The sequence below is a fragment of the Schistocerca piceifrons genome, chromosome 11, assembly GCF_021461385.2.
Source record: "Schistocerca piceifrons isolate TAMUIC-IGC-003096 chromosome 11, iqSchPice1.1, whole genome shotgun sequence".
NCBI lineage: Eukaryota > Metazoa > Arthropoda > Insecta > Orthoptera > Acrididae > Schistocerca > Schistocerca piceifrons.
This window is the reverse complement of record NC_060148.1, coordinates 174,622,195-174,635,107: the sequence shown is the minus strand read 5'-3', so window position 1 is coordinate 174,635,107 and position 12,913 is coordinate 174,622,195. Positions and strand designations below refer to the sequence as shown.

Below are 12,913 nucleotides of genomic sequence, written 5' to 3'. Positions count from 1 at the left end.
CGAGATGTACTGAAAGATAAATATTTGAAGGTAAGTGTGTTCTTTAAAGCTATAGTTGAAGTATCGTCCCACCAAAACCAATATCCTCCATCATTACTGTGAAAACAATGTCATCAATATCTCACGGCTGTCACCATTCTGTAGGCTCCGACAACAGAAAGAGAGTGGCAGCTGACTGATGACATGTTTGATGAACTGTGGCAGTTCCCAAATTGCTTAGGTATGTTACTTAATCAAGGAATTTACATTTTGTGTAGTTTATTATAACTGTCTACAAATAAAATCTACTTAAACAAAATTGACAAATCATCTCTGTTGTTTTATTGACAGGTGCAATGGATGGGAAACATGTTGCGATTGCTGCACCAAGATCAGCTGACTCACTTTATTATAATTACAAAAAATTTAATAGCATTGTATTACTAGCAATCGTTGATGCTAAGTATTGGTTTTCTCTGATTGACATTGGGTGCAATGGGCGAGTAAGCGATGGAGGAGTCTTTCAGCAATGTAAAATAAGCTCTGCACTAAGGGAAAATTGGTTGCAAGTTCCACAAGAAAAAGTGCTAAAAAACAGCAACATATCTCTTCCACATGTTGTTGTGGCAGATGACGCTTTGAGACTCCAGTCATACAGCATGAAGCCCTATAAAGACTATAAAAATGAAACTCACAAAAATGTTTTCAATTACAGATTATCAAGGGCAAGACGAGTTGTTGAAAATGCCTTTGGTATTCTGAGCAACCTTTTCTGAATATTACTGACAACTATTAAACTTGCTGTACACAAAGTGGAATTAATTACGGAAACACTTTGCATTTTACATATTTTTTTAGATTGATGAAACAGACAGCACATATATGTCAACCAGAGACGTGGAAAACACGGAGTCTTGTACGATGGAGGAAGGGTCATGGCGTGCTGGTGCTCTGTGGGGTAGCGTACACCAGCAGAACTGCGAGGCAAGCAAAGGAAGTCTGTGAATACTGTGAATATTTTAATACGAGTGTTTCTGTCCCTTGGCAATGGAGTCAATTAAAAACTTCAATTTTTGAATGGTAATGTATTTTCAAAGTAATAAACACTAATGCATACAATTCAACAATTATCATCCATTATTTGAGCTTCCATGATAAATTTCAGTATCTTATGTTTTGTGTCTCTCACAGTCATTGGATTTCTTATTCTGGACAACTCTTCAACAATGAAGTGTCCCAAAGCATCATGTGGAGATGGGTCTAATGCCTTTTGGGTTAATTTTGAGTTTAAGTTCTCCAGTACTGTATTTAGTAAGGGATTACTATCACTCTTTCTCATCTTCCGAACTTTTGGTGTAGTGGAATATGCACCAGAAACCACTGGAGTACTAGGCACCTCAAATTCAGCACTGTTGTTAACTAGCACCACATCCATATTCTGTAATGAAAAATGGCATTAGTGTTCAAGAGGACTGTTTAAGTTTGTTTAATTTCATTAACGGCTACTGTTATCAATAAAAGTAACGCTGGGAGGTTAAGATTTAATCTCTGTATTTGCAAGCTGGAATGAACTTATTTGTGTAGGAGGTTATGAACATTACCTCAAGTGAGTCTTTTACTTACATCAATTGTGATATCTGGGCGTTCACTATTTGATGTACATGGTGGGCTATCGATCTAAGGGAAAAAAATGTTTCAGTATATCAATTATTACTTACTGTACAATAAAAAGGAAAAATGTTATTGACCTGACTTACATTACTACTCTCATCATAAAAAATTATGATTTCTATCACTGAGTTGTCAGGCGTCTTCCTAGTCCTCGGGATTTCTGTACCAGAGTTGTGAGGCACCTGTAAAATTCCCTCATTTTAGTTGTGTATTAGACCTCAGGTTGCTTTGAGCATGGCTGCAGAGAGGACAAACCAGTAACTATATGACCCAATGTTGTATATAATATTTTATCAACATATAACTGAAATTGTTCCATGCAGATCTAATAATGTGACATTTAATGAAACATGACTGATGACTTACAAGGAGGCTAATCAACTGAACTGACTACATAAATACTAAAGAGTTTTATTCTGCTGTTTTTTCATTAAACATTTAATTGTAGCAAACTGGAATTCATTTCTACATTAAATGGATCACAAGGCCACATATATCAAAAGAGAATTTCCAAATTGATGAGCCTTATTGATAACACATTTGGTCACTGTGTATTGACAATATCATATATCATTATCCATCCGAACAACCACATTTATCACAAATGTTACCCAAAATTTTACTGAAATCAAGTCTTCATGCCATGAACAATTACTCAACACACTTGTGCTCTAGTTTTCTACTATCCACAGTGAGTGATGTTAAGCTGCTATCTGGTCTGGTTACACATTAATGAAGGTCTCACTAAACAAAACTCATCAAGAATAAGCTGTTTTTGTAAGCAGTCAACATGAATATTATACTGCCTAGTCCACTGAGAACTGTGAGAATTCTCTACACCATTTACAGCTAAGACATATCAAATTATTTCAAATGTTTAGTGTCCTGTGGTTAGTAAACAGTAATTGTAGGGGTGTCATATTATTGTAATTGAGGCAATTTTTTTGGAAAATAAGTAATGAGTGAAATACAGCCGAGAAGTAAAAAAATAATTATGTAAATATAATGAAGTAAATGTCATTTAAGCTGGAGACCAATTAAGTGGTTAAGTAATATGTAACTGGCCAGTGATGTGTCAAACTGCATATTCAGTAAAAGAACCACAGCAAACACTGAACACCATTGACCATCATTGTGTGTTAATAGTTACAGGTGGAAGAAATGGTATATCCGATTGCGTACTTTTTCTTATTACTTTGGTCTTGCATTGGGAGAGAGCATTCATAATTTTGACTACACTTGGTACACAACATTCACTGCACCTTAATCAGTACAGTCCGCTTGAACAATGAAATAAAAGTATTACAGGGAGAGTCTGTAAAGATGTTACCAACTTTGATATATGATGGAGGGAGGTAAATGTATCATTTTGAGGTAAGAAGCCCTAGTTGAAAAACAGCAAAGCTGTAAGTCATACGAAAAATTGTTCTCATACCTCTGACAGAGAAACTCTTGTATTGTAATCTCTTTTCTTTCTGTATTTCTTGGAGGAGGCAGTACAAACCAAATCAATAAAAAAAAAATCCAGTATGCATGGGCTTGAAAGTGCACACATGAAGAGCTGTATAAACACTTATTCATATTTGCTACTATGAAACATCTCTTATACTGACTAATTGATCATAGCTCCTAATGTAAGTGTTTTAGGTCCCATGTTTACCAGACAATTTTTTTCTTGTCTTGATCCATACTACTTACTCCCAAAATATGGTAAGCAAAAACCCTGCAGCAGAAAAGTGTCATAGTCAAAGGCACCAGAGTGGTTTCCACTTATAACTTCTGACTGTAATTTCTGGAAAAGGGTCCCTTACTCCAAATAGATACATCTTCTTCATTATCCCTAAATGAATGTAACATCACAGAAACAACTGGAATTAGTGCTAAGTATTTTCCTTCCAAAGAAGAAGATCCATGAGTACTTCCACATGTTTACTTTCCACACCACTTCAGAGCTAAGTGACAATGACATTGATGTTGGTGGCACTGAGTTATCCAAAACTGCTAACATTGGAGAAGACCCTGTGGATTCCCAGTCAGATTATAAGTGGGCTTTGCAGCTGAGAGACACCCCCATACTATTTAACCATAACATACCAGAATACTCTCCTTCCATCGCCACCAACCCAACAGAGAACTGCCTGGTTGCTGGAGGAAAGCCCAGGGTACATTGTGTAGGTACTATCCCATGGAGTAAAATACATTATCAGACAAATTGTTTTATTCACTTTAATCCCACCACACTACCAAAGAAATGTAACACTCAGGGGGTACATTGAACACCCATATAGTGACTCCTATTCCTGGTAATGTTGTGGCCCACAAGTCTTCACACTTGTTGGTTATGGTCGAGGTATTACATTAACATGTTGCAGGTTAAAAAGAAAGTCACATGTGGTGCATACTACACATTTGTTTGCATTCACAAATGTCAGCTCCCCAAACTTTCAATGAAACTGACACCACATAATCTAAACCAGACCTCGGGCTATGTTACACATCAGTATGCCAACACAACCAAGAAATCGTGTAAATGGGGAGTGGGGAGTGGAGGGGAAGAAGGGAGATGAGGGGAATTAGCACTAAAACACTAACCCTTTGTCACCAATATTTCTCTGTTTCTAAAAATAATGCTAAGTATGAGTACAATGCCAGTAGAGAAATCTCTGGACAGTAATGTAGTGGAATTGCAAAGTAAACTAAATCTAGAGTATATCCAGGATCTAGGCTGGGAAGGAGGAAGGATAGCAACTGATAAGAACCTACGGCCACAATGAGAGTAGTGTCCACAAAACGTGTAAATACCACAAAGGCTTTACTACATGCTTGCTATGAATCTCGCATTAATGTAGGTTCTAAATAAATAAAGAAGACCTGCCAAAGGAATGAACAATGATGATCACATAAATAGCTCAACAACTGAAGTAAAGGTGATGTGGAATATTGAGTTTGTTAATGGTAAGTTAAGTAGTGGATGTCATGTCTTAAGAACTGAAAAATCTTGTACCACAGTCTAAACAGTTATGAGCACTTAGCATGTTACACTCAGTTGTGCCTAAATTGAAATTTCATATTCTGAGGAAACTCTCCCGTAAGGTGAATACCTTTAAATACAGAATAAAACCTCCAGAATGAATGGAATTAAATAAGGAAATTAAATTTGTTTTCACAGCACTTGACATACTTTCTCTGCCAAGCATTTCTATTTGCCAAACATTTCAACTCTTTAACATATATTTAACTGGTAAAGAAGCTGATCATTAAAGTAACACCATGCTCAGCATAAACCACCACACAAGAAAACACTTGTTTACAGTGCCAGTGCAGATTACACTGCTAAACTCACTGAGAAATCTACCTGTGATATAAACTACATTAAAAAAACACACGCAGTCCACTCAGTCCATAAATATATGCACTTTTATTGCACAGTGTTCAATTTTCTATTCCTGTATGGTTCATTTAAATGTACAAGCTGAGCATGAATTGTAAAGTTAGATGAAAAATACATGTTTCATTCATGAAGCATTTTAAGAAATTAATTCTGCAAAAAGTAGTGTACAAGTTCAGTGAATCTGGCAAGATATATCTGCAGCAGTTACTGCTGTTATAGATGCAATGGACAAATGCACGTACTAAATAGAGCTAATGTTCTATAACTGCCAGCTATGCTACATTCACTGAACGCCTCTGGAGTTACTGCTTCAAGTAATATATTCAGTTACTCAGTAAAAGTTAACTACATTTTTCTTTACTGATAATACATGCAATTTCAGCTCTCTCTTCTTCCTACATTTAATAGCTTATCTCAAAACTATGCTCAACATTTTATTTAAAATTCACTAACATCTTTTTCTTCATTTCAGGGCAGCACCAACAGCATTAACAAACTTAACATTGTCAATAGAAAGCACTGTTACAAACTGCTGTACATGAGAATAAAAAGTTAACTAAAAATACTTACAACACTGTTCGGAATGTTACACCGGCTTTCGCGTGGTGTAATGAAGTCTTTCAGGAAATGTAAAACATCAAACTACCAGACTCTTGGCCTGTATACGGCACTGGATGAGCCAATGCCCTCGCTCTGATGTATTTTCTTCAGTTCAGCGCCATAGTGAGACCACAAAGTTGAGAATTTGGCCTTGCAGTCATCAGCGGTAATGCCTTGCAAGACTTCGGCCACTTTTGTTGCTACACGTTCCAAACACTCTTTCCTTGCATTCTAGAAAAAATACAAGATTTGTCGATAATACTTCTCTACACGTTTATGTATCTACTTGCACCTATAAGTAGTATAAAGATACAAGGACCACAAAGAACGTTACAGAAGTTACAAGTTTACCTTGTTGTGGTACAGTGAATGTTCTGCAACTATTAGAAAGTTTTTGCCCTGATATGCAGAAATCAAGGCAGTGATGAAATTCTTTGTCCATTCCATTTTTAAAAAATAACACGAAATTATAAAATACAAATAATTTATATACATATATACTGTGACAATACCAAAATATGAGCAACATTTATTAACAATTGATGATGGATACTCACTATGAGAATTGTGCTCAAAAATGTTCTGTCTGTCTTTTGCTGTAAATCCACAACTGTAAACAAATATGGCACGCCTATGCCTTCTGTGCATGCGCAGTATTCCGCATTCTCCGAATTTTAGAACTCCGCACTCGGCATAGAAAATATTAGATACAGGCTCCCAGGTAGGCGTTTGATACAGTTCCGCACTGTCGCCTGATAAACAGAGTAAGAGTCTACAGAATATCAGAACAGCTGTGTGGCTGTAATGAAGAGATTTAGCAAACAGAACACAGCATGTTGTTCTCAATGGAGAGACGTCTACAGACGTCTAAGTAATCTCTGGCATGCCACAGGGGAGTGTTATGGGCTCATTGCTTTTCACAATATATATAAATGACCTAGTAGATAGTGTCGGAAGTTCCATGTGGGTTTTCGCAGATGATGCTGTAGTATACAGAGAAGTTGCAGCATTAGAAAATTGCAGCGGAATGCAGGAAGATCTGCAGCAGAAAGGCACTTGGTGCAGGGAGTGGAAACTGACCCTTAACATAGAGAAATGTAATCTATTGTGAATACATAGAAAGAAGGATCCTTTATTGTATGATTATAAGATAGCGGAACAAACACTGGTAGCAGTTACTTCTGTAAAATATCTGGGAGTATGCATACAGAACAATTTGAAGTGGAATGATCATATTATTTGGTAAGTGTGATAGCGTTACGGAGATGTTTAGCAAACTCAAGTGGCAGACTCTGCAAGAGAGGTGTTCTGCATCACGGTGTAGCTTGCTGTCCAGGTTTCGAGAGGGTGCATTTCTGGATGAGGTATCGAATATATTACTTCCCCCTACTTATACCTCCTGAGGAGATCACGAATGTAAAATTAGAGAGATTCGAGTGCACACAGAGGTTTTCTGGCAGTCGTTCTTCCTGCGAACCATACACAACTGAAACAGGAAAGGGAGGTAATGACAGTGGCATGTAAAGTGCCCTCCACCACACACCGTTTGGTGGTTTGTGAATTATAAATGTAGATGCAGATGTAGGTTATCATTGACGTCACTGATCCGCTCGAGTCGTGGTTGGCTCCTGATTTACACGCAGACCCTCAAAGCACACACTCGAATCGAGTAGTGAATTTTCAGCGGAAAGTCGTCCGTGTAAAACAGGTTTTATTAACTGTGAAGCTGCTGGCATCATGTATTAGCTCAGCATAATAATGTTAACTGTGGAATCTCTTCCAGATGTGAATTATTCTAGGCATACTTTGGCCAAACTGTACTGGTCCTTCAAAGTTCTGTTGAAGCCTCTTAATAAATTGACATTGTTCTCTGACCCAGCAGAATTGTATTGGCTCTCTCACCCACAAAGTGTTACTGCCCTAGGTCTCCATGCTGGAGGCATACTTACTGCCACCCTGTGTCACTTGCAGCTAGTTGGCATCTACAGGCTGTTCAGAAATTCCTGTGACAAACTTCAAGGACCTGTAGGGGGAGTGGATAAACAATATTTTGAATATCAACCTGTCAGGAAACATATTGTTTCTGTTCTAAGACAGCTTGAGTGAAAGGAAGTGCAACTCATGATAATTGGAAATGGTCCTGCAACCTCAATCTTCCTAAAAACTTGTCAGACCAGTTCTTGAAAGCTGTATCACTGAATGTCTGTCACGAAATGTGGTTTCAGTGTGATGGTGCACCACTTCATGTCAGACATGCAGTTCACACACACATCAACAGACAATATGGTATAGTGAAAAATGGATAGGCTAAGTTGGTCCAACCGCTTAGCTGACACAATTGACAGATTTAATTCCTGTGGACTATTTTGCATGGGGTCATATGTAAAGTTTTTGACTCCCGTAGAGACAGGAGGAGGATCTACTGGCATGAGTTCTGGCTGTTGCACCAGAAACTGAAGAGACATTAGTGGTATGGAGTGTACAACATGCTTCAGAAGTACAATGTCAGTAACATTAGTGGTCACAACATTGAGTTGCTGTCATAATCCATCGGTACTGTCTTTTAAGTACATTATGCTGGGTTCTTTTTCATTTCGGAATAATGTAAACACATAAGGTAAAAAGTGTTAATACAAATGTGCTAAAGTGATAAATGGATGTTTTGTTAAGTTTCCTTTTGAATTTTTATCTAATAATTATACTGCATCACACCTAATTAAATTCATCTACCAGAAACAGAAGAGCTAGACATCTGAAATGAAACTATTGCACAACAGAAACAGCATGTTTCCAGACATGGGTTGCTATTCAAAATGGTACATACTCAATCCCCTCTAAAAGTTCTCAAAGTTTGTAATGGGAATTTTGATCCCCTACTCTTTCACAGTTTACTGTTCTGCAGACTCTGTATTCCATGCTCTTATGTCAAATATCTCTCCCTTCAGTCCAGACTAGAGTATAGACTTGATATAAAGAAACATCTCTGACACAGCCAATGTGTCTACTTCACAGCAAATTAAAAATATTGTTGCTTACAAGAAATCATAATACTGAAATTAATTTCTGACAAATGAAGACATTTACATTTGTGGAAGAGTACTGAATACAAAACAGTACTGTATCAGTGTCACTGTTCTGTTGTTAACTTTAGAGGAAACTGTTTCTTCTACAGTACATGCCTAGTGTATAAGGAAGAACACTTTGATTTCAATTTTTGTGTATAGTTTCGAAAAGAAAAATTAAGTTTTGGTGAAATATATGAGAAAGGATCTGTGGCTTTGATTTTCACTGGGAGTAGGCCAAGAGCCAAAGGTTTGGGTTGTCAATCCCCAGTCATTTTAAAAATTTTTCATTTGTTGCCCCTTTCACCTTTACCAGAGATTTATTAGTGGGGAAAATGTCCTTTTGCTCTGTGACGTGGTGTTCATATTTGGATCACGGACAGTTTTCTGTTAATGGGTTCAATGAGGATTATGGAGTTAGCACAGTTGGCACAGAGAAGTGTAAATTGACATGGTTCAAAATTTATAGGTTTGAGTCTACCAGAAGACCTGGCATTGGACCTCATAATGGGCAACATCTACTTCACCAATGGTGAGGAGAGCTACATTGGAGTCTGCACAAAAACTGGGACAGAATGCACTGTGCTCATGAACGAGGATGTCCAGAAGCCCAGAGGAATGTCTCTTGTGACATGGAATAGGTAAGGGTGGAAGTGCTGCTCTTGCTATGTCACGTTACAGCTAGGGTGATATGTAGGTATCTCTTCAATGGATGTGAGGATACTATGAGATGTTTAGCACCTAACCTTCCTAATAAGGTACATGACACACTCTTTTAACTGCCTGTCATGATGGGCAAAAAATGCCTCCAGATCACACTATGCAAGCATCTTCATCTCTCTATATGCTACGTCCATTTGAACATACTAAACTGTATTCAAACCTTGGTCTCTCTTTTATTATTATGCTCTTACATTTCCTTCCAGTGCCAAATTACTCTGATGCCTCAGTATTATCCTTCCATGTAATCACTTTACAAATGCTAGAAACGTAGGTTTGAAACAAATACTAACAAAGAGATAGAGGGGCTGGCCAGTACTTACCTCGGCTCAGTACAGACAATAGATACACAAAACAGAACAGAACATTTTTATCCTATCTTTTGGAACTTTGTTCCTTCGTCAGGGAGGAGGGAGGGGAAAAGAAGGGGAAGAAGGGAAAGTGGATTCAGTTACTCACAACCCAGGTTATGAAGCAACAGGAGAAAGGTAAACAGGGAGGGTAGCAAAGATGGAGGCATGGGTGTCAGAGGGAAGCCATAGATATTCTACTGTAAGTACTGTGCCAGCTTCAAACCAAAGAGGATGCATATACAAGTGAAGAGGTATATAGTAAAAGATAAACACAACTATGTAGGATGAAAAGATGTTTGAATGGCTAAAGAGGAAACGGAAAGAGGAGAAGACTGAAGAGTAAATGGGAGTGAGGTTGGATAACGTAGGTTCAGTCCAGGGGTTTGGTGGGATGAAAGAATGTGTTGCAGTGCAAGTTCCCATCTCCGCATTTCCAAGGGACTGGTGTTGGGTGGGAGAAGCCAAATGGCATTTACAGTGTAGCAGGTTCCTAGGTCCCGAGAATTATGGTGGAGGGCATGCTCCACTGCTAGGTATTGGACACCTCCTAGGCGGACAGTTTGTCTGCACCCGTTCATGCGCTCAGCCAGTTTAGTTGTCGTCATACCTATGTAAAAGGATTGGCAGTGCAGGCATGTCAGCTGATAAATGACATGTCTTGTTTCACATGTGGCCCTGCCTTTAATTGTGTATGTTTTACCAGTAGCGAGGCTGGAGTAGTTGGTTGTGGGGGGATGCATGGGGCAGGTTTTGCAGCGTGGTCGGTTACAGGGGTAGGAACCGCTGGGTAGAGAAGGTGGTGTGGGAATATTGTAGGGTTTGACAAGGATGTTATGGAGGTTAGGGGGGGGGGGGGGTGATGAAAGGCAATTCTGGGTTGTGTGAGGAGAATATTGTCAAGGGATGATCTCATTTCAGGGCTTGACTTGAGAAAGTCATATTCCTGGCAGAGTAATTTGTTGATGTGTTCGAGACCAGGATAATATTGGGTGACAAGGGGGTGCTTCTGTGTGGTCTGGGGATAGGAACATTCTTGTGGGATGGGGAGGAATGTATTGCTCGGGAGATATGTTTGTGGACAAGGTCTGCAGGATAGTTGCGGGAGAGGAAAGCACTGGTCAGGTTTTTGGTGTAATTGTTGAGGGATTCGTCACTGGAGCAGATACGTTTGCCACGAATACCTAGGCTGTAGGAAAGGGAGTGTTTGATGTGGAATGGATGGAAGCTATCAAAGTGAAGGCACTGTTGTTTGTTTGTCGGTTTGATGTGGACAGAGGTGTGGATGTGAGCTTCAACAAGATGAAGGTCAACATCTAGCAAGGTGGCTTGGGTTTTGGAGAATGACCAGGTGAAATTCAGATTCGAAGAGGAGTTGAGGTTATGGAGGAAATTAAGGAGTGTTTCTTCACCATGAGTCCAGACCACAAAAATGTCATCTATAAACCTATACCAGGCCAGGGAAAGCAGCTGTTGGGTCTTCAGGAAAGCCTCTTCCATGCGGCCCATGAAGAGGTTGGCATAGGATGGAGCCATCCTGATCCCCATGGCTGTTCCCCTGATTTGTTTGTAGGTCTGGACTTCAAAAGTGAAGTAATTATGGGTGAGGATGAAGTTGGTAAGTGTGATAAGGAACAAGGTTTTTGGAAGATCTTTGGGTGGGCATTGGGAGAGGTAGTGTTCAAGGGCAGAGAGACCATGGGTATGTGGGATGTTTGTGTAAAGGGATGTAACATCTGTGGTGACAAGAAAGGTTTCAGGTGGGAGGGGAGTGGGAATGGATTTGAGGCATTCGTGGAAGTGGTTTGTGTCTTTGATGTAGGATGGGAGTCTGCGGGTGATAGGTTGGAGGTGTTGGTCTACCAGAGCTGAGATACGTTCTGTTGGGCCTTTGAAGCCTGTCACAATGGGACGGTCAGGATGGTTCTCTTTGTAGATTTTGGGTAATAGGTATAAGGTAGGGGTACGTGACTCAGGTGGAGTGAGTAGGTCTATGGAGGCCATTGTGAGGCCTTGTAAGGGACCTTCGATTTTTAGGCTTTTCTGCAGCTCAGTCTGGATGGGAGGAATGGGCTCCTGGGTAACAGCTTTGTAGGTTCAGGTGTTGGAGAGTTGACGCAGTCCTTTTGCCACCTACTCCACATGGTCAAGTACCACAGCTGTGGAGCTTTTATCTGCCGGGAGGATGACAATAGAGTGGTCTGTTTTCAGCTCCTTAATGGCACGGGATTCAGCTGGGGTGATGTTAGGGGGTTGTTGGGATGTTCCTCAAAAAGGACTGGGAGGAAACACTGGATGTGAGGAATTCCTGAAATGTCTGCAAGGGATGGTTTTGGGGGAAGGGAGGAGGATCCCTTTGAAAAGACAGTCGGAGCTGTTCTAGACAGGGTTCAACACTGGGTCTACTATTTGGGGGCTGTGTTTGGGTGGTCAAGTTGAGGTTCCGGGTGAATGACAGAAGATCTTTAACCAGGGCAGTGTGGTTGAATTTAGATGTGGGGCTAAAGGTTAAGCCTTTTGATAGAACAGATATCTCTGGAGGAGAGAGGGATCTGGATGAGAGGTTTAGAACTGAATTGGGACTGGTGATATGAGGCATTTGACTGTGGTTATAGTTGAGATTTGGCCTGTGTGGGGTATGTGCTGGGATTGGGAGATTGAGTAGGGTGGCTAGGCTAGGTTTGTTGGCTATGAGGGGGGTTTGTTGCAGGTTCTGTTGTGGTTGGTGTTTGTGAGGGATAGGGAGAGGGACCCCACTTCTTAAGTGTTGCACTAGCACTGTGGATAGTTTTTTCAGGTGGTGTGTGGTATGGAATTCAAGTTTACAGCTTGCTTCTAGGATGATGTTCCTGAGTTTGTTCTCCAAGCAGGGGTCTGAGAGGTGGAGGACTTTGATAAGAGATAGGAGCCATTGGGAGTGGGGGTTAGACGAAATAGTGCAGAGATTCAGGACAAGTTGGGTAAGGGCTAAGGACTGAAGGTTCTGGAAGTCTGGGAGAGACTGGTGGAAGGAGGAATTGCACCAAGGGATGAGAACTTTTAAGGTAAGTCCTTTAGGGGTAATTCCAATGTTTAAGCAGGACCGGAGGAAAAGTATGTGGGGTTGCAGTTTGGCTACAGTGAATGCATGATTCCGGAAT

General features: G+C 40.0%; 1 long non-coding RNA gene across 2 annotated transcripts in view; it reads right to left on the bottom strand.

The window, feature by feature from the left end:
* Nucleotides 1–1,100: 1,100 nt before the first annotated feature.
* LOC124720235 overlaps nt 1,101–12,913 on the bottom strand; it is a 29,230-nt gene continuing 17,417 nt past the window's right edge. Inside the window, exons 2-5 of one of the 2 annotated variants that reach the window (XR_007006091.1) lie at nt 5,612–5,872; nt 1,737–1,832; nt 1,603–1,656; nt 1,101–1,417 (exon numbers count right to left, since the gene is read on the bottom strand). This is a non-coding gene — a long non-coding RNA (uncharacterized LOC124720235). Of the gene's footprint in view, nt 1,418–1,602; nt 1,657–1,736; nt 1,833–5,611; nt 6,395–12,913 lie in introns of those variants that run through there. The other variant, XR_007006090.1, reaches the window with a different exon arrangement.